Below are 7,185 nucleotides of genomic sequence, written 5' to 3'. Positions count from 1 at the left end.
TAGACTTTTCTTGCTGTAAGTTGAGGCCCATAATGCCCTCATGTTGGTCCTGTGTGACAATGGTTTAAGATTTGACTAGCTTCATCTCCGAATACACATCGGCGTATTATTCCATAGGGACAACTTTTAAACAAATGTGGATCTTCCCAGAAATAGTGTTTTATATCACTAAAGAATTTCTATCGTTTTTGGTACGACAACCCTTTTTCAAGGAATCCACATACTGAGTAGTTTGCATAGTCTGCAAACTATGGAATTTCATTATAATCTATTTTTAATAGATATTCATCAGGAAAGTTATCTTGTATGACCGATTCATTTAGAACTTCTAATTCAGGATTTTCAAGACGAGAAAGATGATCAGCTGCGAGATTTTATGCTCCCTTTTTGTCTCGAATTTCAATATCGAACTCTTGTAAGAGTAAGATCCAACGGATTAATCGTGGTTTGGAATCTTGTTTCGAAAACAGGTATGTAAGAGCAGAATGGTCGGTATAGACCACCATTTTTGCTAGAACGAGATATGAACGAAATTTATCAAAAGCAAAGACAATAGAAAGGAGTTCTATTTCAGTAGTTGTGTAATTCATTTGTGCTCCTTGTAACATCTTACTTGCGTAATAAATAGGTTGATATCGTTTTTCAATCCTTTGTCCTAAAACGGCTCCCATTGCAAAATCACTTGCATCGCACATACGTTCAAATGGTAAATTCTAATTTGGAGTTATCATGATTGGCGCATTAGTGAGTTTTTCTTTAAGAATATTAAAAAATTTGATGCATTCATCTGAAAAGATGAATGGAGCATCCTTTTCTAGGAGTTTATTCATAGGAGTGGCAATTTTAGAAAAATCTTTTATGAAATGTCGGTAAAAACTGGCATGCCCTAGAAAACTTCTAACTCCTCTAACATTGGCGGAATGTGGAAGTTTAACAATTACATCTACTTTAACTCTACCCACTTCTATTCCTTCCTTTGAAATTTTATGACCAAGAACGATGCCTTCTTTAACCATAAAATGGCATTTCTCCCAATTAAGTACTAGATTTGATTGTTCGCATCTAATAAGCATTCGTTCAAGATTAACTAGATATGTTTCAAAAGTATCACCGAAGACTGAAAAGTCATCCATGAAAACTTCCATGCATTCTTCTATCATGTCGTGAAAAATCGCCATCATGCACCTTTGAAAGGTTGCAGGGGTGTTGCAAAGTCCAAATGGCAAGCGTTTGTAAGCAAAAGTACCATAAGGGCACGTGAACGTGGTTTTCTCTTGGTCCTCGGGTGCTATTGGAATTTGAAAATATCCGGAAAAACCGTCAAGAAAACAATAGTAACTATTCCCACCTAATCTTTCCAACATTTGATCAATGAAAGGTAAGGGAAAGTGATCTTTTCTGGTGGCGTCATTTAATTTTCTATAATCAATACAAACACGCCATCCCGTTACAATCCTAGTAGGAATAAGCTCATTTTTTTCATTTTTGATGACAGTCATGCCACCCTTCTTAGGTACGCATTGAACTGGGCTTACCTATGGACTATCAGAGATTGGATAAATTAAACCTGCATCTAGTAGTTTAATAATTTCTTTCTTAACAACATCTTGCATATTAGGATTTAGTCTTCGTTGGCGTTGCACATAGGTTTTATGACCTTCTTCCATAAGGATTTTATGTGTGCAATACGAAGGACTTATGCCTTTAATGTCATGAATCTTCCATGCAATAGCTGGTTTATGAGCTTTTAGCACAGAAATGAGTTGAGATTTTTCATTTTCAGTAAGAGAAGACGATATTATTACAGGTAATTTTGATTCACAATGTAAATAAGCATATTCCAAATGGTTTGGAAGTGACTTTAACTCTAATGTCGGTGGTTCTTTTATCGATGATTTGTATCGATATCTTTCTTCCTCTTTTAGCATTTGAAGTTCTTCTGTTGTTGGTTCGTATCCATTAGCCATAAGTGTAGCTAACATTTCAGCTTCATCAATTGGTTCAGTTCCTTCTCCTAAAGAACATTCTCATGTTCCTTGTAATTCTGGAAATTCTTCTAACAATTCTGCATGTGAATTTATAGTTTGAATGTAATAACATGTATCATCTGCAGATGGCAGTTGTTGCATGGCTCTATCAACAGAAAAGGTAACACTCTCGTCCTCTATACTTAGGGTCAGTTTCTTACCAAACACGTCTATTATTGCTTTAGCCGTGTTTAAGAATGGTCTTCCTAATATAAGAGGAACTCGAGAATCTTCTTCCATATCCAGAATAACAAAATCTACTGGAAATACTAAAGTACCAACTTTAACTAGCATGTTCTCCATTATCCCTCTAGGATATTTTACTGATCGATCTGCTAGTTGTATACTTATTCGTGTTGGTTTGAATTCTCCGAGGTCTAGTTTAGTGTATAGTGAACACGACATTAAATTTATACTAGCACCTAAATATGCCAATGCTTCTATTGAACTAAGACTACCCAGAAAACATGGAATTGTGAAACTTCCTGGATCTGATAATTTTTCTGGTATCTTATTCAACAGCACTGCAGAACAATTAGCATTTATAGTAACAGCCGAGAGTTCTTCCATTTTCTTTCTATTTGTGATTAGATCTTTCAAAAATTTAGCATATCTAGGCATTCCTGAAATCACATCAATGAAAGGAAGATTGACATTTATTTGTTTAAACATATCCAAGAATTTGGATTGCTCGACTTCAAGTCTTTCTTTTTTCATTTTACTTGGGTAAGGAAGCGGTGGTTGGTATGGTTTAACATAAGGTTTAGCCTTAACTGTGTTATCTTCATTAATCTTTTCAACTACCGGTTCTGTTTCCTTATCTTGCTCAGGCTGTGATGCCTGTGGAGTATGAATAGAATCATCAGAAATTACAGGTATTTCAGGTAGTTTAAGTGTAATACCACTTCTTGTGGTAATAGGTTTAGCTGTTTCATTTCGGGGGTTAGCATTTGTATCGCTAGGTAAACTTCCCGATTTTCTTTCACCTATCAACCTGGCTAGGTTGCTTACTTCTTGTTTCAGATTTTGAATGGAAGCTTGTGGATTTCTAAATGCTTGAGCATTTTGTTCATTGGTTTGTTTCTGAGATGTGAAAAATTGAGTTTGAGATTCAACTAGCTTCGACATCATGTCTTCTAAATTTGACTTTTTATCATCAGTTTGTGGTGGTTTATTTTGAAAAATAGGTCTTTGCTGATTGTAAGTATTATTAGATACTTGTTGATTGCTAGGATCTTGTTGGTTGTTGTATGGAACATTTCGGTTATAATTCTGGTTTTGATTGTAATTTGGTCTTGGTCATGTATGAAACATTCTCTCTTTGTTCCATTGTTTGTTCAATACTGAGACAATCTTTTGTGAAATGTGGTCCTCCACACTGCTCACAACTAATTCGTATTGAGTGAATATCTTTAGTCATCTTTTCCATTCGTCTCTCGACATCATCTATCTTTGTGGAAATGGAATCAAAGTCATGGCTAGAATCGGCTCTAGCCGCTTTAGATGATCTAACGAGATCTTTTTTTTTGGTGCCACTCATGTGAGTGGGAAGCAGTGTTATCAATAATTTTGTAAGCTTCAGTTGTGTTTTTTCTTCATAATGGAACCATCAGCTGCTATATCGATGTCTTTTCGTGTAGTAATGTCGCATCCTTGATAGAATATATGTACTATTTGATAAGTGTCTAAACCATGTTGAGGACATCCTCTCAACAACTTTTCAAATCTTGTCCACGCCTCATATAGAGTTTCATTTGGCTTCTGTGTGAACGTAACTATTTCTCCTTGAAGTCTCAAGGCTTTAGATGCCGGAAAGAATTGTTTAAGAAAATTTTCAACTAAAACATCCCATATATCAATCGCCCCTTCAGGTAACGATTATAACCAATCTTTGTCCAGGGAAATAACATGAGATATATCTGTTCATCCTCCACTTCTCGGATTTTAAATAGAGTACAAATCCTATTAAAGGTACGAAGATGTTCGTTTGGATCTTCCTTCGGCGCACCACTAAATTGGCATTGATTTGTTACCATGCGTAGGATTTGTCATTTGATTTCATAATCTGGCGCATTAATGTCTGGTTGAGTAATTGCGTGACCTTGGCCAGTGCGTTTAGCTCTCATTCGATCTTCCATACTTAGAGGTTCCAGATTTTCCATGATTGAGTTTGTTGAATCTGAATCACTAGAGGATTCTGATTTAATGGTTTCTTCCTCGACAATCTCTGGATGAGTAATTTGTGGTTCAAGAGGAATGATTAGTGGTTCAGGATCTCTGAATTGTCCCTGAATATCCTCCGGATTCTCAATTATGAGGTTGGGTTAAAAAAATGGATTATCGGAAATTTGAATTGGAGTACTTGGTCGACTAGATGACGATTCTAAAGAAAAATCAACAGTGACAATATTAGCTAGATGTCTTGATCGAGTTACAGGTGGTGAACGTATGAAAGGTGGTGAACGTTTTGCTCGGTGCATTCACTGAATATCCTATTAGTTATAAAAATAAAAATTATATAAGTTATCAAATTAATAGACTTTTCTGATTTTGCCCACGTTTCGAATAGCCAATAGATGCATCAGTTAGCCAGGACCCTTTAAATCGGAAGCCCACAACTCGCCACTAACAAATCCAACTATTACTACGAACTAGAAAATTTTGGATGTCTATCAATTTAACCACTTAAAATAATTTTTCGTCGAAGTTTTAGAGAAGAAATAGAAAATTCTATGTCCTAAAAACTAGAGCGTCGAGAAATAAGAAAGAAAAAGAGTGCGTCGAAAAACGTCGAATAATGTCGAAAAATAAAAAGTTGAAAAATAAGTGTCGATAAATAATAAAATGCAGCGTCGAAACTTAAAAGTCTAAAAACTAAATATTAAAAGTTGCGTCTAAAGGTATTAAAGCTTAAAAGGAATTTTATATCCAAAAAGGCAATAACTTAAAAAGTACTAAAATCTTAAAACGGCGTCGCAAAATTCTAAAGCACCTAAATCTTAGTCTAAAGAAAAAGTACTTAAGGGATTTTACGGCAAAGCCTAAAAATCTAGAGCTACTATGGCAAAATACTAAGTTTAAAACTAGTTACGAACGATAAATATATAAATTACGATTAAACGATTAAAAATATACAAAATATAAAAATAGGCTTAAAGTTATAAAAATATAATTTTACAAAAATATTATTTTTATATTATTATTTTATAAAAGTATTAATTTATATATTAATAAAACTAATTAAAACTTAATATTATAAATTAAATAATAAAACTAATTAAATAATTAAACCCTAATTATGGTTGATTAATAATAATAATAATTAATAATACTCCGTAATTAATGTTGTACGATGTTGAAACCTGGCGTGTCAGAATAGGCTTCGCGGGTGCGGATTTTTTCTGCCTAGGAGCTCCGCGAGTGCGGAGTATGCAGGTTCAGAAGAGATGCTGGCCAGAAATCACAGGTTCAGTTTTAATTTTATTTATTTATTTATTTTTTATTTTTACTTTATAATTTTACAAAATTTAAAATAAGTAATTTAAATACACTTATATTATTAAGATCTAAAAAAATACTTTTATACTTTATAAAATATAAATTTTCGTTTTACTCTTTTTTTTATGTTTTAATTTTTTTTTAAAATATTTATATAAAACTTATAAATAAGAAAAATTTAATTATTAGTTTTTATAACTTTTCACAATAAAAAGAAATATAAACTTTTTAAATTTAACTAACCTTAAAAATATAGATATATATTTTTCTTTTTCTTGATTTTATATTTTTGATTGTATTATATAAAATGTATTTTTATAAAAAGAAATTAAAACTTAATAAAAATCTTTTTTTTATAGCGTTTCGCTTCGGCGTTCCCCGGCAGTGGCGCCAAAAATACTTGATGTGTGCAGCAGCGTATACGAAATAGTTATATTTTTGCTACAAAATATTATTAAATACGATACAAATTTACACAAGTTATTTATTTATTTATAGAGTGGATATACCTAAACCTTGCTACAACACTTATAGGTAGTGTACCTAATCGTACAGTAGTGTAGTTTTTAGTAAGTTCAGTTCGTTCCACAGGGAGCTAGCCAAGTTTAACGCTATATTTTTAAAACTATATTTGTATATATTTGTATATATATATATATATATATATATATATATATATATATATATATATATATATATATATATATATATATATATTATAAAAGGGGGTTTTTTTACCATTTAATGACCGATTTGTCGATTTTATGTCTTAAGTCGCAATTAAAACCTAATGTAAAATATTAAAAATAAATATAACTTAATTTAAAGCGTAAAGTAAATGACGATAATAAAAGTGCGATAAATTAAAGTCCGATAAATAAAATGACGATAAATAAAATTACGATAATTAAAAAGTACGATAATTAAAAGTGCGATAAATAAAATGACAGTAAATAAAAGTGCGATGATATATAAAATAAAGGAATTATGCTTATTTAAACTTCGTAATCATGATGTTCGACGTGTTAATTTTAGTTTATTACCATGGGTTAATTGTCCTTTGTCCTGGATTATTCAATATGTCCATACGGTTTTTGTCCATAACAGTCCATCAGTCATAAATTTAAAGTGCGAGTGTCCTCGTCAAATTATCCTTATACCCGAAGTTAAATATTCCAACTAATTGGGGACTTAAACTGTAATAAGCTTTTAATACATTGTTAATGATTACACCAGGTTATCGACTGTGTGCAATCCAAGATTTTAATACTTTATTATCAATTACACCAAGTGTCCTTGTATGTAATTCACCCTTGTTTTAATGAGTCCATTGACTATTAATCAATTTCCATGTCCGGTTAAATGAACGATTATTAGTATTTATAAATATCCCGCCTATCATGTCCGATTAAGCGTATGTGGTTATATATAGATACGTCAAATTGTAACCTTTATATTAAATTAACGAGGTATCATTTAGTTAATATAAAACCCATTAATAGCCCATAGTCTAATTTTCACAAGTGTCGTTCTTTTGTCCAAACCCCAATTATGGTACAAAGCCCAATTACCCAATCTTAATATTTAGCCCAACATTACGATTACTTCGGCTTAAATAAGCATAATAATAACTTAGCTACGAGACATTAATTTTAAAAAG

The 7,185-nt window shown here is 32.0% G+C and overlaps 1 non-coding gene across 1 annotated transcript; it reads left to right on the top strand.

Moving 5' to 3' along the window:
• Positions 1 to 3,714: 3,714 nt before the first annotated feature.
• On the top strand, positions 3,715 to 3,821 carry LOC139895014 (small nucleolar RNA R71). Its single transcript, XR_011775486.1, has one exon. It is a non-coding gene; the product is annotated as a small nucleolar RNA R71 (small nucleolar RNA).
• Positions 3,822 to 7,185: the final 3,364 nt, after the last annotated feature.

The sequence above is a fragment of the Rutidosis leptorrhynchoides genome, chromosome 2, assembly GCF_046630445.1.
Source record: "Rutidosis leptorrhynchoides isolate AG116_Rl617_1_P2 chromosome 2, CSIRO_AGI_Rlap_v1, whole genome shotgun sequence".
Taxonomy (NCBI): domain Eukaryota; kingdom Viridiplantae; phylum Streptophyta; class Magnoliopsida; order Asterales; family Asteraceae; genus Rutidosis; species Rutidosis leptorrhynchoides.
The sequence above is the reverse complement of the archived record's forward strand: the minus strand, read 5'-3'. Positions and strand labels throughout refer to the sequence as shown.